Source organism: Elephas maximus, chromosome 6, assembly GCF_024166365.1.
Source record: "Elephas maximus indicus isolate mEleMax1 chromosome 6, mEleMax1 primary haplotype, whole genome shotgun sequence".
NCBI classification, from domain to species: Eukaryota; Metazoa; Chordata; class Mammalia; order Proboscidea; family Elephantidae; genus Elephas; species Elephas maximus.
In genome coordinates, this window is record NC_064824.1 from 13,828,218 (window position 1) to 13,853,330 (window position 25,113).

Below are 25,113 nucleotides of genomic sequence, written 5' to 3' on the forward strand. Positions count from 1 at the left end.
AGGAAGACTTAATATTATAAAAATGTCTATTCTACCAAAAGCAATTTATACATTTAATGTAATTCCTATCCAAATCCCAATGACATTCTTTAATGAGATGGAGAAACAAATCGCCAACTTCATATGGAAGGGAAGGAGGCCCCGGATAAATAAGGCATTTTATTGAAAAAGAAGAACAAAGTGGGAGGCCTTACTTTACCTGATTTTAGAACCTATTATACTGCCACAGTAGTCAAAAGAGCCTGGTACTGGTACAACAACAGATACATGGGCCAATGGAACAGAATTGAGAATACAGACATAAATCCATCCACATATGAGCAGTTGATATTTGACAAAGGCCCCAAAACAGTTAAATGGGAAAAGACAGTCTTTTTAACCAATGGTGCTAGCATAACTGGATATCCATCTGCAAAAAAATGAAACAAGACCCATACCTCACTCCAGGTACAAAAATGAGCTCAAAATGGTTCAAAGACCTAAATATAAAATCTAAAACGACAAAGATCATGGAAGAAAAAATAGGGAAAACTTTAGGAGCCCTAATACATGGCATAAACAGTATACAAAACATTACTAAGAATGCAGAAGAAAAACTAGATAACTGGGAACTCCTAAAAATCAAACAGCTATGCTCATCCAAAGACTTCACCAAAAGAGTAAAAGACTACCTACAGGCTGGGAAAAAGTTTTTAGCTATGACATTTCTGATCAGCGCCTGATCTCTAATATCTACATGATACTGCAAAAACTCAACTACAAAAAGACAAATAACCCAGTTAAAAAATGGGCGAAATATATGAACAGACACTTCACTAAAGAAGACATTCAGGTAGCTAACAGATATATGAGGAAATGTTCACGATCATTAGCCATTAGAGAAATGCAGATTAAAACTACAATGAGATTTCATCTCACTCCAACAAGGCTGGCATTAATCCAAAAAACACAAAATAATAAATGTTGGAGAGGCTCTGGAGAGATTGGAACAATTTTACAGTGCTGGTGGGAATGTAAAGTGGTACAACTACTTTGGAAATTGATTTGGCATTTCCTTAAAAAGCTAAAAATAGAGCTACCATACGATCTAGCAGTCCCACTCCTTGGAATATATCCTAGAGAAGTAAGAGCCTTTACACAAACAGATATATGCACACCCATGTTTACTGCAGCACTGCTTACAATAGCAAACAGACGGAAGCAACTAAGGTGCCCATCAACGGATGAATGGGTAAATAAATTATGGTATATTCACACAATGCTATACTATACATCAATAAAGAACAGTGATAAATCTGTGAAACATTTCATAACATGGAGGAACCTGGAAGACATTATGCTGAGTGAAATCAGTCAGTTGAAAAAGGACAAATATTGTATAAGACCACTATTATAAGAGCTTGAGAAATAGTTTAAATTGAGAAGAAAACATTCTTTTGTGGTTACCAGAGTGGGGAGGGAGGAAGGGTGGGAGAGAGGTATTCACTAATTAGATAGTAGATAAGAACTACTTTAGGTGAAGGGAAAGACAGCACACAATACAGGGGAGGTCAGCACAACTGGACTAAACCAAAAGCAAAGAAGCTTCCTGAATAAACTGAATGCTTCGAAGGCCAGCATAGCAGGGGCAGGGATTTGGGGTCCATGTTTTCAGGGGACATCTGAGTCAACTGGCGTAATAAAATCTATTAAGAAAACATTCTGCATCCCACTTTGAAGAGTGGCATCTGGGGTCTTAAACACTAGCAAGCAGCCATCTAAGATGTGTCAGTGGGTCTCAACCCACCCGGGTCAAAGGAGAATGAAGAACACCAAGGACACAAGGTGATTACCTGCCCAAGAGACAGAAAGGGCCACATGAACCAGAGACTACATCATCCTGAGCCCAGAAGAACTAGACGGTGCCCGGCTATAACCCATGACTGCCCTGACAGGGAGCACAACAGAGAACCCCTGAGGGAGCAGGAGAACAGTGGATGCAGACCCCAAATTCTCATAAGACCAGACTTGGTGGTCTGACTGAGACTAGAAGGGCCCTGGTGGTAATGGCCCCCATATCTTCTGTTGGCCCAGGACAGGAACCATTCCCGAAGCCAGCTCTTTAGACAAGGATTGGACTGGACAATCGGTTGAAGAGGGATGCTGCTGAGGAGTGAGGTTCTTGGATCAGGTGGACACTTGAGACTATGTTGGCATCTCCTGCCTGGAGGGGAGATGAGAGGGTGGAGGGGGTTAGAAGCTGGCAAATTGGACACAAAAAGAGAGAGTGGAGGGAGAGAGCGGGCTGTCTTATTAGAGGGAGAGTAATTGGGAGTGTTTAGCAAGGTGTATATGGGTTTTTGTGAGAGAGACTGACTTGATTTGTAAACTTTCACTTAAAGCACAATAAAAATTATTTTTAAAAAACTCATGAAAAGGTTTACACAGAAAAAGAAACAATCTATGATGGTTGCAGTGGAGGGGAGTGGTGGAGATGGAAAAACACTAAATAGAAAATAGGTAAGTGGTAACTTTGGTGAAGGGTAAGACAGTACACAATAGTGTGCAAGCCAGCACAACTTGTTCAGGGTTAGGTCATGGAAGCTCCATGGACAAATCCAAAGTCCCTTAGGCACCAAATTACTGGGCTGAGGGCTGTGGGGACCATGGTCTCAGGGATCATCTAGCTCAATTGGTGTAACATATTTTATATAAAAAAAAAAAAGTTCTACATTCTGCCTTGGTGAGTAGTGTCTGTGGTCTTAAAAGCCTGTGAGCAGCCATCTAAGATACTCCTCTGGTCTCACCACTTCATGAGCAAGGGAAAATGAAGAAAACTAAAGACACAAGAAAAGATTAGTCCAAAGGACTAGCAGACCACAACTACCACGGCCTCTATCAGGCTGAATCCAGTACAACTAGATGATACCCAGCTACCACCACTGACTGCTCTGACAGGGATTCCAATAGAGGGTCCTAGACAGAGCTGCAGAAAAATGTAGAACAAAATTCTAACGCAAAAATGACCAGACTTACTGGCCTGACAGAGACTGGAGACACCCTTTTTGTTCAGTAATGAAGTCACCCTGGTGGTTCACCTTTTAGCCAAAGATTAGCCAGACCCATAGGACAAAATGAGATTAAAAGGGCACACCAGCCCAGGGGCAAGGCCTAGAAGGTAGGAGGGGACAGGAAAGTTGGTAATAGGTCACCCGAGGTATAGAAGGGAGAGTACTGACAAGGCATGGGTTTGTTAACCAATGTCATAAAGCAATATATGTACTAACTGTTTAATGAGAAGCTAGTTCGTTCTGTAAATCTTCATCTAAAGTACAATAAAAAAAAAACTCTATGAAAAAAAAAAGTACATTAAAAATTAAATAAGAAAAATTTCATTTACAATAGCCTCAAAAAGACTAAAATATTTAGGACTAAACTTAGCAAAAGAAATGCAAAATTCGTATTCTGAAAACTACAAAATACTATTGAAAGAAAATAAAGACCTGAATAAGTGAAAGACATCTGTTACTTCTGAATCAGAAGACAAGCCGATCCTAAAATTCATGTGGAAATGCAATGAACCCAAAATATCCAAAAAGAATCTTGCAAAAGAACTGTTTGAGGCTCACACTTCACGGTTTTAAAACTTACTCCAAAGCTACAGTAATCAAGACAGTATGGTGCTGGCATAAGAATAAACATATAGATCAATGAAATAGAACCAGGAATCCAGAAATAAACTGTTTCTGGCAATATGAAATGATGCAGCCACTATGACAAATAGTCTGCCAGTTCCTCAGAAAGTTAGACTTACATGATACAGCAGTTTCACTCCCAGAAATGAAAACATACGTTAACACAAAATTTGAACAGCATTATTCATGAAAGCTAAAATATATGGCAACAACCGAAATGTCCATCAACTTATGAGTGGATTCAAAAAAATGTGGTATAGCCGTATCAAAACCAAACTCACTGCTGTCCAGTTGACTCGGACTAATTAGCGACCCTTTAGGAAACAGTAGAACTGTCCCATAGGTTTCCAAGGCTGTGAATCTTTACAGAAGCAGACTGCCACATCTTTCTCCCGCGGATGGCTGGCGGGTTCAAACTACAGACCTGTTGGTTAAAAAACACCAAAACCAAACCCAGTGCCATCGAGTCGATTCCGACTCATAGCGACCCTATAGGACAGAGTAGAACTGCCCCATAGAGTTTCCAAGGAGCACCTGACAGATTCGAACTACCGACCCTTTGGTTAGCAGCTGTAGCACTTAACCCCTACGCTACCAGGGTTTCCCATTGGTTAAAAGCAGAGTTTAACCACTGTCTCACCAGGGCTCCTTTATAGCTATACAATAAAATATTATTTAGCAATAAAAATGAATGAAGTACTGATACATGCAATAAAGTAAAAGAAGCCAGGCACAAAAGAACACATATTATTTGATTTTATTTATATGAAACATCCGAAATAGGCAAACACATAGAGACGGAAAGTAAATTAGTGGTTGCCTAGGACAGGCAAGGAAGGGGTACAGCCTGTAGGGAAACTAATAAGGTGATAGATAGGGTTTCTTTCAGTGGTAATAAAAAATGCTCTAAATTTGATTAAGGTGATGATTGCATTAGTCTATGAATACCCTAAAAACCATTGAATTTTACCCTTTAAATCAGTGAATTGCATGACTTGTGAATTATATCTCAATAAAGCTGTTATATTAGAAAAAAGAACAGTCCAAAGCTGTTGATTAAATTAAGCAATTTTTATTTTTTGAAAATGTTTTGACTTGGATTTTGAGAAAGCCTCCTCTCCCCAACACCAGAGCAAACCTTTGCATCTGAGGGGTGCGAATTCTGGTGGTTGCGAATCTTAGAAACTCGGAGAAAATAAGCCTTGTTTTAAAATGAAAATTTCATACTATTGTGTTAAAATTATCCCTTGCTGCCTTTCCTTCTCAGGAGTGCCCTAATTTCCGTTGTCCCTGTCTAGGGGAGCCATGAGGTCAGAATGCTGAGTCGGACACCTGCCTCACCCTGGGAAGCCCCTCTGGGACACCACCAGGTACCTCAAGAGTTCCAGGTTTTCGCAGGACGTAGACACCTGCATGCCAAGGGACCCTTCTCTGCCACGTGTGAGCAAGCCTCCTAACTTTTCTGGGCCTGTTAAATTAGGGTCTAGCTACTTTACAGGACCACCGTGAAAAAGAAACGCAAACTGTGGAAGCTACTTGAACACGTAAAGCAAGCTGCAAGTAATCATGGCAAACCCCTCATTTCACAGATGGAGGGCCAGGGCATTGGGGTGGGTTACTGGACCACATAACAGAGGCTTGGGTCTAGAATCAGGGCCTTATTTGTATCCCTCTCCCTTCAGACACAACTTCAATTGTCTACAGGCTGCTCTCAAAAGACTATACCCTGCTCCCAGCAAATTATAGGAACGTATTTTTTTATTTCCTTTGCAATGTATTCATGGGTTTTGTAAATCAATTAGGTTTCAAAATACATCACAGATTTCCACATTTAGTACTTCAGAATATTGATCTTATCTTTGAAAGATTTTTTCTTCGTCAGGAATTCTTGTTGTTTGTTGTTAGTTGACTGAAAAAGATTGAAGAAGTATATTAAATCCGTTGTCATCAAATCGATTCTAACTCATAGCCACCCTTTAGGACGGAGTAGAACTGCCCCATAGGGTTTCCAAGGAGTAGCTGGTGAATTTGAACTGCTGACCTTTTGGTTAGCAGCCAAGTTTTTAACCTTTACACCGCCAGGGCTCCTGTAATTATATTAAGCATCTGTAACATTGTCCATTGATCAGTAGGCAGATTATTTTTCTTTTTACTTCTCATTTTGTATATTGCCCACAGGATGAAAACAAAAGTTCAAAGGTCAGGATCAAAGTAGATAATTTATATAAAAAGTTCTTTGTAACTGTCAAACTAGCGAGAGATAAATACGTTATTTAAAAGAAAGTCAAATTTGTTATCTTTATACCTGTTGGAAAATGGAGGTACTAGGCGTATGTTGCTTAAAATAACCAAGAGTTTCAATTAGGAAAAGTCTTTGATTAGTAAAAACCTGTCTTGACTACATACGTTTGTGTATTTTCAGTGTGGGCAGAAACTTGGTTTTTCAAACTGCTGGACTCCAAATCATTTCATTAATCCACGCCAGATGAAAAGGTCAGCGTTTCCATCCTTCACATCTGTAAAGAAAAGTGTAAATGGACAGTGAACTCAGTGCTAGATATCCAAATTAAACTAACTCATCAACATACACACACTCACACACTCTCACACACACAACCACACACGTGAGTGTGCACATGTGCGAACACACACATACACACTCCTTCAATGCACTGTACCCCCTCTATCTTTCACTTGATTCTTCTTTGGGCATGTTTCTTCTGCCAGAAACACACTTACTTCGTTCATTTCTTTATGGGCTCATTATTCTTTACATGTCAGAAATTATGTTAGAGGCCAGTCCCTACTCCTGCTCCCAGACCTTACCTGTATACTGCTTTCTTTAAGAAGCCACCCTGACCACCTTTGTTCCTTGCTCTCCCACGTCCCATCGCAGCAACACAAGTAAAATAAGAACATTAGGAATTTCTCCCAATATCTCATTTCTTATACTATGTGGTAAGCATTATCTTTTTGTCTCCCCCTGTGACTGTGACTGTGAGCTTCATGAGAACGGACACTGTGCTTGACCTGATTTTTACAGGAGACACTGGGAAGAGTCTATCACAGGGCTCATCACAAAATAGATGTTCCACAGATATTTGATGGTGAGTGAATAAAATAAAGGGCTGAATGAGAAGGACTTATGCTAAGAACAATGACACTAGATTTGGGCATCAGTTCTTCCTGGCAGAACCAAGTGTAGACATCCCGGTGGCTCCCTGCAAGGTTCTCTGTCAAAAGTGGAACCATCATTGTTCACAAGTTTGCCCCCTCCCAGGACTGCCAGCCCCACAGAGGGTAGAGGCCATGTTGTCACCCCCATGTGGCATGGTGCATCCTAGGGACCTAGGAAGTACTCATACATGCTTGCCAAATTGAAATCTTAGACCAGAGAAGGATCATTTTTGCACTTTCATCAGGGGAGAGCATACTTGGGTTGAGGTCATAGCCAGAGTTATTTTTTGAGCCTGAAGGCTTGAAGACAATTGTTATTTGATGCCCATCACTGCTAGATTCATAAATCCCACACACCTTCCCCTTGTGACATGTGAAGACTGACAATCTCCAAACTCTCTAGCCCCATGAGGTGCCACAGGTCAAAGAGTCCTCCAAATGGTGTCAGCCATAAACCTGTATGACCCCAGAATGTTCTTGAGTGCAGGAAGAGTGCCAGGTCCTCAGATTCTTCTTCTGGTCACTCCCCTCTTCTTCCTTCTCCTCTATCATTCTTTCGGTTTTCTCACCACAGCATCATTTCTAAACTTCTCCTCCATATGGCCCTACTGTTCCTCCTGCTCTTAAGGAGCTCCGGGTCTAATGAGGAATTCAAATGTACAAACGACTCAGGCTCCTGTGTCTCCAGAGTTCCAGGAATTTGCAAACACTTGCACATGTGTATAGACTTCCAGGTCATTACTAGACATAGCCAAGAGTCCACTCCTTGCTTTCTCCACTTGACATCGTGCCTTGACCCTCATTTCTCTCCAGGATATGAGGAATCATAGTTGCACGGAGCCCCCGAACTTGGGTGTATCTTTTGTTTAGTTTCCCAGTTATTATTGAACAGATACTTTGGTTCTTTCCAGCCCTTTAGCATTAGATAAGGCTGTAAGAATTATCCTTGTATACAATAGGTGTATTTTTAGTTTTCATAGATCAGAACAGACTGTGTTCTAGAAGCACAACAGCTCACATTTCCACCAGAAGATCTGAGAGTGTGGGTCTCTCCCAGCATCGCCAGCTTGCAGGAGGTTCTTTGTCAGTAGAAAAGGTGCCTTAATTTGTATTTCTCTAGTTATCCTTGTGGATGACTTTTTTAGGCCTCTGCATTTTCTCTGTAAATTTTGTAGATTGTCTAATCATCCCATTTTCCCCACTATACTATTGAATGGGGTGTAATTTGTTCAGTTTGTAGGAGCTTTTGGTATATTATGCAGAATTTGCCAAGCGCTCCACATTGGGTATTTGCCACAAATGGGGTGTAAGCATGCCGGAATGTCCATAGCTTTAGCCTTCCAGCAACTGAGATGGGCCTGAAGCCTCAGAAACTCAGGCCTCAATGCTCACACCACCCCACCCATTTACCCCACGATAGCAAACAAGTAATACCCTTTAGTATATGTGTCGTGGTATAAAAAGAGTTGGCTAGTGCTATATCACACATATCACTTGATTTGGCGTATTGATTGCAATTTGTGTTTACTCAATCTGTCATTTAGCATTTGTTTTTGTTTACAGTATCACTTAAATACGAATGTTTTTTGCACTTCATATAATCACATATCTTTTCCTTTTGATATTGGATGTTCCTGTCTAATTCAATTACACTTAATTTCCACAAGGGCAGGTATTTTGATTTGTTTTGTTCACTGTTACATCTTCAGTGCCTAGAACAGTGTCCGGTACATAGTAGATGCTCAATAATTAGTAGTTAAATAATATTGCAATCCATGTGGAAAGTGGAATATAACAGAAGTACGTATACAGAGAACTATGCTCCATACGGTTGTCAATGGCTGATGTTTTTGGAAGTAGATTTCCTGGACTTTCTTCCTGGGTGCTTCTGGGTGAATTTGAACTTCCAGCCTTTCAGGTTGCAGCTGAGTGCATTAACCATCTGCACCACCCAGGGACTCCCAGTTTTACTCTGATAAACATGGGGTCGCCAAGAGTTAGAATCAACTTGAAGGAAACTGGTTTTATATGTATAGTGAGAGAGACAGAGAAAGATATATTTTCCTTAAAGAAGCAAGGTTTCACTCAGCAGCGAGGGGTCCTTTCTGTTTTTTTTATGTGTCTGCCCTTTTTTCCTTGCATCTCACATGGCAGCCTTCTTGGCCTCCCTTGTCTGTGACAGATGATCAGAGGTGAGGCTGCAGGTCACAATAGAGCCCACAGAGACTCCACCAGCTGGTTCCCAGCAGGGCCTCTTTCAGGTCCCTCCATGATACACTGAAAGGGACCCTGTCTATAGCTGCACAAGGCTCTCCTAGACATACTTGCCCCTGATCAACACAGCAAATAGGCACATCAGGGAGGCCCCGCTCTCCCCAGTATCAGAACCCTACTCCCACAGAGAAAATACCAAAGTCTAGGCCAGACTGAGCGACATGCTAGGTGCAGGTGGTGGTGCAGAGCACAAGAAATAATGCTGTCCGTCGAAAAGGATGTGGCCTGTGGTCTCTGCCCATTACCAGGGTGTGAGCTTGTGCTGTTCAACTTTTTGGCCTCAGATGTCTGATACATTTAAAATTGTACTAGCGTCTACTTGAAGCTTTCCGACAATCACCTGACATAACGTATCTGAAAGATTTAGGTCATCGATAGTAATGGTTATTGCACCGAAAGCATTTCTGGAGAAGCTAATCTCAGTGTTTTCTGTTCAAGACATCCTTTGACAAGGCCTGTGTGTATTTGCAAACAGTCTTCCACTGTTTCCGTTGCAGGTGCAGCGCTACCGAGGGCACCAGATGTGCAGTCATGGATTATCACTGGGCTTCCTTGCCTCTTTTAGAGCAAGCTTCATCACTGCTGCTGCAGGGGGGTTGCGGAGTGGAGGAGCTACAGTGCAGGGGCACTTCAGGTAGCAGACTGCACCAGGGCTCAACCATCCAGGCTCCCGCCCAAGGACTTGGGGCCGTGCCTACCCTCAGGAAGTGCCAAATCAGAATTGCACAGTCCTTGGGAGGGGGAATGCTGTGGGAACACCGTCACTGCTACCCATGCCTGCCTGCTCCAGCTAGCTGTGTTGTTGTCCCACTGTCATCCAGTGCCTGGGAGTTCCCACCCCACTCCCACCTCAACCTACTTCCTGTCATTTCCCTCTCAGTATGTTCACATGGGAGTCCCTGGGTGGTGCTGCTAACCAAAAGATTGGAGGTTCCAGCTCACCCAGAGTCACCTCGGAAGAAAGGCCTGGTGATCTACTTTTGAAAAATCAGCCATTGAAAACCCCATGGATTAGAAGGCAGAATTTCATGGTGACAGCATTTCCTCTTCCAGTTCCTGACTCTCCTTCCTCTGTTACTCCAGCAGAATGGAAACCTATTGTTGTCCTTTGTGTGGCCACTTGCAAGTTTTTAAGACCTCAGGCGCTATACACATCTGCCTTCTATTCCATGAGACCAGAAGAACCAGATGATGTCTGGTTACCATTACTGAATATTTTGATCTAAGATCCTGTAGAAGAATCCTGATCAAAAGGGGGGGGGGGGAACAGAATTTACAAATTCTAACAGAATCCAGACCTTCCGGAGCCATCAAGGCTGGATGAACACCTGAAACTATTGCTCTGAGATAATCTTTAAACTTTAAATCTCAAGCCAAAACTTTTCCTGAAAGTCACCTTTGAGCCAAATATTAGTTTAGCCTAATGAGTAAAGTGCATCTGCCTTGAGCAGTATGCTCTCTGAAAGATTGATTTATGTGGGATCAAATTGGCAAACAGCATGTTGAAAGGTTAGATGAGAAGCCTAGGGGGCAATGACTTAACGTTAATGATGGCAGAATAATTTGGAAATAGTGAGAATGGTTACACAACTTGAAGATTATAAACAATGTCACTGAATTGTTCATGTAGAATTTCCTGAAATGGTGTATCCTTTGCTGTGTATATTTTCACACACACACAAATAAATTAAATAAATAAATAATTCTTTTACTCCGACACACATGGGGTCACCATGAGTCAGAATCAGCTCAATGGCAACTAGTTATGTTCCCAAGAAAAGAAATTTCAGACCTCGATTATCAGTGTTTTGGGGTACATGCTGTCCTTCTTGGGCCTCTGAAATCCCATTTCAATTACATCTCCTCCATGGAGGCATAGGGCTTAGCTTGATGGAAGATTTCAGTATGCTATGTCCATACACCTTTTGGCGCCTCTTAAGCAAAGGAGCAAGAGTGACAAAGGCTATTATTATCACTCTTACTACTATTATTATTGACCCTCAAGTAATAATGATTAATGAAATACAAATAAACCTCCTGAATTCCAAACAGCAGTACTTTGGGACCCAAAAGAACAGCTTTTACTTTTTTAGGCAAAAAAATTCCTTTAATCCTTACTGAGAACTTACAGGCTTTCAAAGATATATTTGACTACCACAAAAAATAAGTCTCCATATTTTAAAAACCAGATGAACAATATGTAAATTAAGAAATACTTATGTCAGAAAAAAATGCTTTCCACTCACTCATTATGTAATTCACATTTGGGTGCCAGCCTCTTGACACCTGTTAGGTTGAGTGACAGATTAAAAGGAGCTGCAAGGCACATGCTTGCTTTATTCCAAAAGGAATTAGAAAAATGTATATGGCCACATTGGAAAAAAAAAAAAAAAAAAAACCTTTATTATTTTTAGAATCCTCTTTGGTTGACAAGAGTTTCTGGTAGCTTCTATCAATACACTTTAAAATGTATGTCAGGTTTCAAACTCTTAACCCATGCCCATCCTAAAACTTACCACCCATCCATCTGTTTGTCATACTGTGGTGGCTTTCATGTTGCTATGATGCTGGAAGATTTAAAAAAACAAAATCAAACCCGTTGCCATCAAGTCAATTCCAACTCATAGCAACCCTATAGTACAGAGAAGAATTGCCCCATAGGGTTTCCAAGGAGCACCTGGAGGATTCAAATTGCTGACTTTTTGGTTAGCAGCTGAACTCTTAAACACTGCACCACCAGGGCTTCTATTGCTCCTATTGCTGGAAGCTATGCCACCCATACTTCAAAAACCAGCTGGGGAGTATCGAGGCAGAGATAAGATGGCGGAATAGACAGACGCTACCAACAAGCCCTCTTTAAGACCTGAAAAAACAAGTGAAACCAGTATAATTGTGACAAGCTGGGAGCTCTGAGCATCAAAGGCAAGCTTAGACAACAAACTGAGGGGCAGGGGGAGGAAGAGACTGATCAGAAGTGGAGAGGACTTACTGGGCCTCAATCGCGGTGAACCCTGAGGCACCATTACCAGAGCAGTGGCGGCAGAGGTGGAAGGCTGGTACTAACATTCGGCTGCAGTTTTCTCAGGGAGAAACAGCCAGCCACACAGCCTACTCACACCTCTGGAACCTGAGGAGAACAGCGCTCAGGGCAAAAGCTAAGTACTTGCGTATATTTTACTGTGCCAACCCCACCCCCAAGCCGGCTTCGGTGGCTGAATCCCTGGGCCTGAGATAGACCCTGGTGAGAACCTAAAGCCATCCTCCTGGCCTTGGAGAAGGAAAAAATTTGCAATTGGGAGGAAAAGATAATTTGTTAGCTCCATTAACCAGGGGAGCTCAGGATAGAAGCGGCTCCTGTCCAGGCATAAACCGTCCATGGACCTTGAGCACCTTCCCCTCCTGCATGGACCTGTGTGGGCCTATTTCGGGAGAATAGGCCCTTGCTGGCAAACTCCAACCATTTCAGCTGTGCAGTGGAGAGGTGGGACATTTGACATTGCTTTGCCTATTAAACAAGGTCCTCACCTACCCACTTCAGGGACCTAACGACTGGTAGCTCCACTCAGGCCACCCAGCCACTCACGACAGGGGTCCAAAGATAACTGGTATCTCCCAGTCCTTAAAACCAAAAACTTTGGATGCCCATGGTCCCTCTGCAGAACCCACCCACCAGCAAGCTCTAGGGAACAGAGAAGCATTTTCCTCAGAAACACTTGGGGGTCAGTTCTAAGCCCCTGCCTTGTTCAGAGTGTGACCCCATGCTTCAATCAGATACCAGTATATATGTCAATCACCCCGCCCCTTTAAGACTGTAGGAAAGAGCTTGTACCACACACTGATGATCACCTACTTGGAAGCCTGAACTGAATTCATACAAGAAAACTGAATGGACTTCTAGACTGATATACCTGATAACAACTCTAGCCAGCTGGGGACAGGACACCAGAGCAACAAAGGTGAAAATAATCAAGCTAGCTCACTCAAGCAACCCATAGGGGTATACCAAAACCAAACAAAGCAAGCAGCTATGACACAGTAAGCAAGCATAAACTAATACAATAACCTAGAGATGGCTCAGAGACAACAGTTAATATCAAGTCACATAAAGAAACAGACCTTGATCACCTCAACAGGCTCTCAAAACAAAGAATCCAGGGATCTCCTAGATGAAAGTGCATTCCTGGAATTATCAGATGCAGAATATAAAAGTTTCATATACAGAACCCTTCAAGATATCAGGAAGGAAATGAGGCAATACACAGAACAAGCCAAGGAACACACAGATAAAGCAACTGAAGAAATTAGAAAGATTATTCAGGAACATAATGAAAAGTTTAATAAGCTGAAAAAATCCATAGACAGACAGCAATCAGAAATTCAGAAGGTTAACAATAAAATTACAGAATTAGACAACTTGATAGAAAGTCAGAGGAGCAGAATTGAGCAAGTAGAAGCTAGAATTTCTGAACTCGAAGATAAATCATTTGGCACTAATATATTTGAAGAAAAATCAGATAAAAGAATTTAAAAAAATGAAGAAACCTTAAGAATCATGTGGGACTCTATCAAGAGAAATAACCTACAAGTGATTGGAGTACCAGAACAGAGAGGGTTAACAGAAAATCCAAAGAGAATTGTGGAAGATTTGTTGGCAGAAAACTTCCCTGATATTGTGAAAGATGAGAAGATATCTATCCAAGATGCTCATTGAATTCCACATAAGGTAGGTGTTAAAAGAAAGTTGCCAAGTCATGTTATAATCAAACTTGCCAAAACCAAAGGTAAAGAGAGAGAGATAAGAGCAGCAAGGGATAAATGAAAAGTCACCTACAAAGAAGAGCCAAAAAGAATAAGCTTGGACTACTCGGCAGAAACCATGCAGCCAAGAAGGCGAGGGAATGACATATTTAAAAAATTGAAGGAAAAAAATTTCCTGCCAAGAATCATACAGCCATCAAAACTGTCTCTTAAATATGAAGGTGAAATTAAGATATTTCCAGGTAAACACAAGTTGAGGGAATTCCTAAAAACCAAACCAAAACTACAAGAAATATTAAAGGGAATTCTTTGGTTAGAAAATCAATAATATCAGGTATTAACCCAAGACTAGAACACTGGGCAGAGCAACCAGAAGTCAACCCAGAAAGGGAAATCCAAAAAAAAAAAAGATTATTAAAAAAAAAAAAGCCCAAAAGAGGTAACAGTGATGTTATTATATAAAAGAAGACAACATTAAAGTAATATAGAGGGACTAAGGAATGTAATTATACACCTTCCATATGGAAAGGAAGATACGGTGATACAAAGAAATAAAAGTTGGCTTTAAATTTAGAAAAATAGGGGTAAATAATAAGGTAACCACAAAGGAGACGAACTACCCTACTCATCAAAATAAAATACGAGGGAAAAATACAGACTCAGCAGAAACAAAATCAACAACAACAAATATGACGAAAGGACAATATATAAAGAAAATCTACTCAGCACATAAAATCAAGTGGGAAAAAGAAACTGTCAACACACAAAAAAAGACATCAAAATGATAGCACTAAATTCATACCTATCCATAATTACCCTGAATGTAAATGGACTAAATGCACCAATAAAGAGACAGAGAGTTGCAGAATGGATTAAAAAACAAGATCCATCTATATGCAGCCTACAAGAGACACACCTTAGACTTAGAGACACAAACAAACTAAAGCTCAAAGGATGGAAAAAAATACATCAAGCAAACAACAATCAAAAAAGAGCAGGAGTGGTAATATTAATTTCTGACAAAATAGACTTTAAAGTTAAAGCCATCAGAAAGGATAAGGAAGAATACTATATAATGATTAAAGGGACAATACACCAAGAAGATATAACCATGTTAAATATGTATGCACCCAATGACGGGGCTGCAAGATACATAAAAGAAACTATATCAGCATTGAAAAGTGAGATGGACAGCTCCACAATAATAGCAGGGAGACTTCAACACACCACTTTTGGTGAAGGACAGGACATCCAGAAAGGAGCTCAATAAAGACACGAAAGATCTAAATGCCACAATCAACCAACTCGACCTTGTAGACATACACAGAACACTCCACCCAACAGCAACAAAGTATATTTTCGTTTCTAGTGCACATGGAACATTCTCTAGAATAGACCGCATATTAGGTCATAAAGCAAGCCTTAGCAGAATCCAAAACATTGAAATATTACAAAGCATCTTCTCTGAACATAAGGCCATAAAAGTAGAAATCAGTAACAGGAAAAGCAGGGAAAAGAAATCAAAAACTTGGAAACTGCACAATACCCTGCTCAAAAAACACTGGATTATAGAAGACATTAAAGGTGGAATAAAGAAATTCAGAGAATCCAATGAGAATGAAAACACTTCCTGTCAGAACTTTGGGACATAGCAAAAGTGGTGCTCAGAGGCCAATTTATATCAATAAATGCACACATCCAAAAAGAAGAAAGGGCCAAAATCAAAGAATTATCCCTACAACTTGAACAAATAGAAAGAGAGCAACAAAAGAAACCTGCAGGCACCAGAAGAAAACAAATAATAAAAATTAGAGCTGAACTAAATGAAATAGAAAACAGAAAAGCAATTGAAAGAATTAACACGACCAAAAGCTGTTTTTAAAAAAAAAAAAAAAATCAACAAAATTGATAAACCACTGGCCAAACTGACAAAAGGAAAACAGGAGAGGAAGCAAATAACCTGAATAAGAAATGAGATGGGCAATATTACAACAGACACAACTGAAATTAAAAGAATCATATCAGATTACTATGAAAAAATATACTCAAATTTGAAAACCTAGAAGAAATGGATGAATTTCTAGAAACACACTACCTACCTAAACTAACACAAACAGAGGTAAAACAACTAAACAGACCCATAACAAAAGAAGAGATTGAAAAGGTAATCAAAAAATTCCCCCCAAACAAAAGCCCTGGTCCGGACAGCTTCACTGCAGAGTTCTACCAAACCTTCAGAGAAAAGTTAACACCACTACTACTAAAGGTATTTCAGAGCATAGAAAAGGGAGGAATACTACCAAACTCATTCTATGAAGCTACCATATCCCTCATACCAAAACCAGGTAAAGACGCCACAAGAAAAGAAAATTATAGACCTATATCCCTCATGAATGTAGATGCAAAAATCCTCAACAAAATTCTAGCCAATAGAATTCAACATATCAAAAAAATAATTTACCATGACCAAGTGGGATTCATACCAGGCATGCAGGGATGGTTCAACATTAGAAAAACAATTAATGTAAGACAAGAATCACACGATTTTATCAATTGATGTAGAAAAGGCATTTGACAAAGTTCAACACTCATTCATGATAAAGACTCTCAGCAAAATAGGAATAGAAGGAAAATTCCTCATCATAATACCAAAAACCCACCAAACTCAGTGCTGTCGAGTTGATTCCGACTCATAGTGACCCTATAGGAAAGAGTAGAACTGCCCCCATAGAGTTTCCAAGGAGCACCTGGTGGATTTGAACTGCTGACCCTTTGGTTAGCACCCGTAGCACTTAACCACTATGCCACCAGGGTTTCCTCCTCAACATAATAAAGGGCATTTATACAAAGTGAACAGCCAACATCACCCTAAATGCAGAGAGCCTGAAAACATTCCTATCTATATCTGGAACCCGAGAAGGATGCCCTTTATCACCACTCTTATTCAACATTGTGCTGAAAGTCCTAGCCTGAGCAATTAGGCTAGATAAAGAAATAAAGGGCATCCAGATTGGCAAGGAAGAAGTAAAAGTATCTCTATTTGCAGATGGCATGATCTTATACACAGAAAGCCGCCAAGGAATCCTCAAGAAAACTACTGAAACTAATAGAAGAGCTCAGCAGAGTATTGGGATACAAGATAAACACACAAAAATCTGCTGGATTCCTCTACACCAACAAAAAGAACGTCGAAAAGGAAATCACCAAATCAGTGCCATTTACAGTAGCCCCAAGAAGATAAAATAAAAAATAAAAAAAACATTTTTTTTTAAATACGTAGGAATAAATCTTACCTGAGATGTAAAAGACTTGTACAAAGAAAACTATAGTACACTTTTATATAAGTAGAAGAGCATACCTTGCTCGTGGATAGGAAGATTTAACATTATAAAAATGTCTGTTCTACCAAAAGCAATCTATACATTTAATGCAATTCCGATCCAAATCCCAACGACATTCTTTAATGAGATGGAGAAACAAATCGCCAACTTCATATGGAAGGAAAAGGGCCCCGGATAAATAAGGCATTCCTGGAAAAGAGGAACAAAGTAGGAGACCTTACTTTACCTGATTTTAGAACCTATTATACTGCCACAGTAGTCAAAAGAGCCTGGCACTGGTACAACAAAAGATACATGGACCAATGGAACAGAATTGAGAATCCATCCACATATGAGCAGTTGATATTTGACAAAGGCCCCAAAACAGTTAAATGGGGAAAAGACAATCTTTTTAACAAATGGTGCTGGCATAACTGGATATCCATCTGCAAAAAAATGAAACAAGACCCATACCTCACTCCATGCACAAAAACTAACTCGAAATGGATCAAAGACCTAAATATAAAATCTAAAACGACAAAGATCATGGAAGAAAAAATAGGGGCAACGTTAGGAGCCCTAATACATGGCATAAACAGTATACAAAACATTATAAAGAATGTAGAAAAAAACTAGATAACTGGGAGCTCCTAAAAATCAAACACCTATGCTCTCGAGGGCAGTGGGTAAGTGGTGGATGCTCATCCAAAGACTGTACCAAAAGAGTAAAAAGACTACCTTCAGACTGGGAAAAACTTTTTAGCTATGACATTTCTGATCGGCACCTGATCTCTAAAATCTACATGATACTGCAAAAACTCGACTGCAAAAAGACAACCCAATTGAAAAATGGGCAAAAGATATGAATAGACACTTCACTAAAGAAGACATTCAGGTAGCTAACAGATATAAGAACAAATGGTCACAGTCATTAGCCATTTGAGAAATGCAGATCAAAACTACAATGAGGTTTCATCTCACTCCAACAAGGCTGGCATTAATCCAAAAAACACAACATGATAAATGTTGGAGAGGCTGTGGAGATATTGGAACACTTATACACTGCTGGTGGGAATGTAAAATGGTACAATCACTTTGGAAATCGATTTGGCTCTTCCTTAAAAAGCTAGAAATAGAACTCCCATATGATCCAGCAATCCCACTCCTTGGAATACATCCTAGAGAAATAAGAGCCTTTACATGAACAGATATATGCACACCCATGTTTACTGCAGCACTGTTTACGATAGCAAAAAGAGGGAAGCAACCTAGATGCCCATCAACAGATGAATGGATAAATAAATTATGGTATATTCACACAATGGAATACTATGCATAGATAAAGAACAGTGATGAACCTGTGAAACATTTCATAACATGGAGGAATCTGGAAGGCATTACGCTGAATGAAATTAGTCAGTTGCAAAAGGACAAATATTGTATAAAAAGACCACTATTATAAGAACTTGAAAAATAGTTTAAACTGAGAAGAGAACATTCTTTTGTGGTTACAAGAGAGGGGAGAGAGGGAGGGTAGGAGAGGGGCATTCGCTAATTAGACAGTAGATAAAAACTACTTTAGATGACGGGAAAGACAGCACACAATACAGAGGAGGTCAACACCACTGGACTAAACCAAAAGCAAAGAAGTTTCCTGAATAAACTGAATGCTTTGAAGGCCAGCGTAGCAGGGACAGGGGTATGGGGACCATGGTTTCAGGGGACATCTAAGTCAATTGGCATAATAAAATCTCTTAAGAAAACGTTCTGCATCCCACTTTGAAAAGTGGCATCTGGGGTCTTAAATGCCAGCAAGCAGACATCTGAGATGCATCAGTTGGTCACAACCAGCCTGGATCAAAGGAGAATGAAGAACACCAAGGACCCAAGGCGATTGCGAGCCCAAGAGACAGAAGGGGCCACGTGAACCAGAGACTACATCATCCTGAGACCAGAAGAACTAGATGGTGCCCAGCTACAGCCGATGACTGCCCTGACAGGGAACACAACAGAGAACCCCTGAGGGAGCAAGAGAGCAGTGGGATGCAGACCCCAAATTCTCATAAGACCAGACTTAATGGTCTGACTGAGACTGGAAGGACCCTGGTAGTCATGGCCCCCAGACCTTCTGTTGGCCCAGGATGGGAACCATTCCCGAAGCCAACTCTTCAGACATGGATTGGACTGGACAATGGGTTGAAGAGGGATGCTGGTGAGGAGTGAGCTTCTTGGATCAGGTGGATGCTGGAAGCTATGTTGGCATCGCCTGCCTGGAGGGGAGATGAGAGGGTGGAGGGAGTTAGAAGCTGGCAAAATGGGCATGAAAAGAGAGAGTGGAGGGAGAGAGTGGGCTGTCTCATTAGGGGGAGAGTAATTGGGAGTGTGTAGCAAGGTGTATATGGGTTTTTGTGTGAGAGACTGACTTGATTTGTAAACTGATGCTTAAAGCACAATAAAAATTATTTAAAAAAAAGAACAGAAGTGGTAATATTAATTTCTGACAAAATAGACTTTAAAGGAAAATCCACTGCAAAGGATGAGAAAGGACACTACATAATGATTAAAAAGGGTCAATATAACAGGAGCACATAACCATAATAAATATTTACACACCCAGCAAGAGGGCTGCAAAATATATAAAACAAACGCAAACACTGTTGAAAGGAGAAATACACAGCTCCACAATAATAGTAGGAGACCTCAACACATCACTTTTCATAAAGGACAGAGCATCCAGAAAGAAGCTCAATAAAGACACAGAAGATCTAAATGCCACAATCAACCAACTTGATCTTATAGACATATTCAGAACATTCCACCCAACAGAATCCAAGTATTCTTTCTTTTCCAATGCACATGAAACATGTCCTAGAATAGGCCACATTTTAGGCCACAAAGCAAGTCTTAACAGAATCCAAAACATTGAATATTACGAAGCATCTTTTCTGACCATAAAGCCATAACAGTAGAAATCAATAACAGAAAAACCAAGGAAAAAAATCAAATATATGGAAACTGAACAACACCTTGTTCAAATACTATTGGGGTATAGAAGAAATTAGGATGGAGTAAAGAAATTCACAGAATCCAATGAGAATGAAAACACTTCCTACCAGAACTTTTGGCATACAGCAAAAGCAGTGCTCAGAGGCCAATTTATACCAATAAATGCACACATCCACAAAGAAGAAATGGTCAAAATCAAAAAGTTACCCTACAACTCTAAAAAATAAACAGCAGCAAAAAAAAAGCTCTAGGGGACCAGAAGAAAAAATAATAAAAATTAGAGCAGAATTAAATGAAACAGAGAATAGAAAAACAATTGAAAGAGTTAACAAGACTAAAAGCTGGTTCTTTGATGAATTCAACAAAATCCATAACCCACTGGCAAAAAGAAAAAAGAAAAACAGGAGATGAAGCAAATAACTCAAATAAGAAATGAGATGGATGATATCAGAACAGAACTCAACTCAAATTAAAAGAATCATAACAGAATACTATGAAAAATTGTACTCAACAAATTTGAAAACCTAGAGGAAATGGACAAATTTCTAGAAACACACCACCTGCCAAAACTAACACAAACAGGGGTAGAACAACTAAATAAACCTATAACAAAAAAAAAAAAAGAGATTGAAGAGGTAATAAAAAACTTCCAAGAAAAAAAAATTTCTGGCCCTGACAGGTTTACTGGAGAATTCTACCAAACTTTGAAAGAAGAGTCAACACCAGTACCACTAAAGATGTTTCAGAGCATAGAAAAGGACAGAATACTTCCAAACTCATTCTATGAAGCCAGCATATCCCTGATACCAAAACCAGGTAAAGACACCACACAAAAAGAAAATTACAGACCAATATCCCTCATGAACATAGACACAAAAATCCTCTACAAAATCCTAGCCAAGAGAATTCAACAACATATCAAAAAAAAATTCACCATGACCAAGTGGGATTCATATCAGGGATGCAGGGATGGTTCAATGTTAAAAAACAATCAATGTAATCCATTACATGAATAAAACAAAAGACAAGAATCACATGACCTTATCAATTGATGCAGAAAAGGCATTTGACAAAGTCCAACACCCATTCATGATTTAAAAAAAAAAAAAACCTCTCAGCAAAATAGAAATAGAAGGGAAATTCTTCAACATAATAAAGGACTTTTACACAAAGCCACAGCCAACATCATCCTAAATAGAGAGAATCTGAAAGCATTTCCCTTGAGAATGGTAAACTGACAAGTTTTATCCCTACTCTTATTCAACATTGTGCTGGAGGTCTTAGCCAGAGCAATTAGGCTAGAAAAAGAAATAAAGGAGGTCCAAACTGGTAAGGAAGGAGTAAAACTAACCCTATTTGCAGTTGATATGATCCTATACACAGAAAACCCCAAAGAATCCACCAGAGAACTACTGAAACTAAAAGAAGAGTTTAACAAAGTATCAGGATACAAGATAAACATACATAAATCAGTTGGATTCCTCTACACAAACAAAGAGAACTTTGAAGAGTAAATTGCCAAATCAGCACCATTTACAATAGCACCGAAGAAGATAAAATACTTAGGAATAAATCTAACCAGTGACTTAAAAGATCTATACAAAGAAAACTACAAGACACTAACTACTGCAAGAAACCAAAAGAGACCTGCTTAAGTGGAAAAACATACCTTACTCATGGATAGGAAGGCTCAACATTGTGAAAATGTCAATTCTACCCAAAGTGATCTACAAATATAATGCAATACTGATCCAAATTTCAATGACTTTTTTTTAACAAGTTGGAGAAAAGAATCACCAACTTCATCTGGAAAAGGAAGAAGCCCCAGATAAGTAAAGCATTACTGAAGAAGAACAAAGTGGGAGGTCACACACTACCTGATTTTAGAACCTATTATACTGCCATGGTAGTCAAAACAGCCTGGTACTGGTACAACAACAGATAAATAGAGCAACGGAAGAGAATGAGAATCCAGACATAAATTCATCCACCTATGAGCAGCCGATATTTGTCAAAGGCCCAAAGTCCATTAAATGGGAAAAAGACAGTCTCTTTAACAAATCGTGCTGACATAACTGGATATCCATCTGCAAAAAAATGAAACAAGACCCAAACCTCACACCATGAACAAAAAGTAGCTCAAAATGGATCAAAGACCTAAATAGAAAATCTGAAACAGTAAAGATCATCAATGAAAAAATAGAGACAACACTAGGAGCCCTAATACATGGCATAAACAGAATGCAAACAATAACTAACAATGCACAAACACCAGAAGAGAAACTACATAACCGCGAGCTCCTAAAAGACTTATGCTCATCATAGGAGTTCACCAAAGAATGAAAAGACAACCTACAGAGTGGGAAAAATTTTGGGCTATGACATACGCAATTGGGGTGTAATCTCTAAAATCTACAAGATACTGTAAAACCTTAATTACAAAAATACAAATAACCCAACTGAAAATGGGCAAAGGTTATGAACAGGCACTTCACCAAAGAAGACATTCAAGTAGCTAACAAATACATGAGGAAATGCTCAAGATCATTAGCCATTAGAGAAATGCAAATCAAAACTACAATGAGATACCATCTCACACCAACAGGGCTAGCACTAATCCAAAAATCCAAAATGATAAATGTTGGAGAGGTAGTAGAGAGACTGGAATACTTATACACTGTTGGTGGGAATGTAAAATGGTATAAGACAAATTTGGAAATCAATCTGGCACTTTCTTAAAAAGCTAGAAATAGAACTACCATATGATCTAGCAATCCCATGCCTTGGAATAGATCCTTGAGAAATAAAAGCCAACACATGAATAGATATACGCACACCCATGTTCATTGCGGCACTGTTCACAATAGCAAAAAATGGAAAAAACCTAGGTGCCCATCAATGGACAAATGGGTAAACAAATTATGTGTGGTGTGGTATATTCACACAATGGATTACTACGCAAGGGTAAAGAACAATAATGAAGCTGCAAAACATCTCACAAGGTGGATGAATCTGGAAGGCATTATGCTGAGTGAAATTAGTCAGTCACAAAAGGACAAATATTGTATGAGACCACTATTATAAGAACTAAAGAAAAGGTTGAAACACAGAAAAAAAAAATTATTCGATGGGTACCAGGTTGGAGAGGAAGGGAGGGGATATTCACTAACAGATAGTAGACAAAATTATCTTAGGTGAAGGGAAGGACAACACACAATACTGGGGAAGTCAGCACAACTAGACTAAACATAAAGCTGAGGAGTTTTTTGAACACAACCAAACACTTTGAGGGCCAGAGTAGCAGGTGCTGGAGTCTGGGAACCACGGTTTCAGGGGACTTCTAGGTCAATTGGCATAACAATGTTTATTTAGAAAATGTTCTGCATCCCACTTTGTGAGTGGTGTCTGGGGTCTTAAAAGCTTGCAAGCAGTCATCTAAGATGCGTCAATTGGTCACAACCCACCTGGAATAAAGGAGAATGAAGAACACCAAAGACACAAGAAAAATATTAGCACAAGAGACAAAAGGTCCACATAAACCAGAGACTCCATCAGCCTGAGACCAGAAGACTTAGATGGTGCCCAGCTACCACCAGTGACCACCCTGACAGGGAGCACAACGCATAGTCCCTGATGGAGCAGAAGAAAAGTGTGGAGCAGAACTCAAATTCACATATAAAGACCAGGCTTAATGGTCTGACAGACACTGGAGGAATCCCCAAAACGGCCCCTGGATGCTCTTTTTACTTAGAACCAAATCCATTCCCAAAGCCCACTCTTCAGGCAAAGATTAGACTGGACTATAAAACATAAAATAATACTCGAGAATAGTGTACTTCTTAGTTCAAGCAGATACATGAGACCAAATGTTTGTTTCCTTTCTGGAGGCAGGATGAAAAGGCAGGAAGGAACAGGAGCTGGTTGGATGGACACAGGAAACCCAGGTGGAAAGGGAAAGTGTTCTGTCACAGTATATGGATTCCAACTAGTGTCACATAACAATAAGTGTTTAAATTTTTGTGTGATAAATTAACATGAGCTGTAAACTTTCACCTAAAGCACACACACACAAAAAGAACCATCTATATCCTGGTTGCAAGAGACATACCTTAGGCACAAAGAGACGAATGGATTGAGAGTGTAAGGATGAGATAAAAAAAACATTCCCTGCAAACAGTAATCAAAAGAGAGCAAGTATGGCAATTTTAATATCAGAGAAAATAGATTTTAAGGCAAATCTATTTTAAGAGACAAAGAAGAATAAAATACATGTCATGTAATTACAATGATAAAAGAGTCAATTCAAGAACATATACCTATTGTAAGTATTTATGCATCTAGCCTCAGAGCCCCCAAATTTATAAAGCAAGTATTGACAGAATTGAAGGGAGAAATAGACAATAATAGTAATACAACACTTTTAATAATGAATAGAACAACTAGAAAAAAGATCAGTAAAGTAATTGTTGTTGTTGTTGTTAGTTGCCATCAAGTTGATTTCAACTCATGGTGACCCCAGTGTGTGCTTCATAGAGTCTTCAAGACTGCGACCTTTCAGAAGCAGATCAGCAAGTCTGTCTTTTGAGGCACTTCTGGGTGGAATTGAATTGCCAACCTCTCAGCTAACAGTTGAGCACTGAATCATTTGTTCAGCTCTGTGACTCCTAGTAGAAAACTTGAAAAACACTGTCAACGAACTAGACCTAACAGACATATATAGAACACTCCACCCAACAACAGTGCAATATTCTTCTCCAATGCACACGGATCATTCTCTAGGATAGACCATATCTTTGGATACAAAGCAAGTCTCAATAAATTTAAAAAGATTAAAATTATACAAGGTATATTTTCTGATCACAATGGAATGAAACAAGAAATTAATAACAGAAAGAAAACTGAAA

General features: G+C 39.6%; 1 long non-coding RNA gene across 2 annotated transcripts in view; it reads right to left on the reverse strand.

Annotated features, from left to right (window-relative positions):
- Positions 1-25,113, reverse strand: part of LOC126078516 (uncharacterized) — a 296,796-nt gene that overhangs the window by 180,048 nt on the left and 91,635 nt on the right. The window contains exons 2-3 of one of the 2 annotated variants that reach the window (XR_007518067.1): positions 6,081-6,190; positions 5,536-5,583 (exon numbers count right to left, since the gene is read on the reverse strand). This is a non-coding gene — a long non-coding RNA (uncharacterized LOC126078516). Of the gene's footprint in view, positions 1-5,535; positions 5,584-6,080; positions 6,191-25,113 lie in introns of those variants that run through there. The other variant, XR_007518068.1, reaches the window with a different exon arrangement.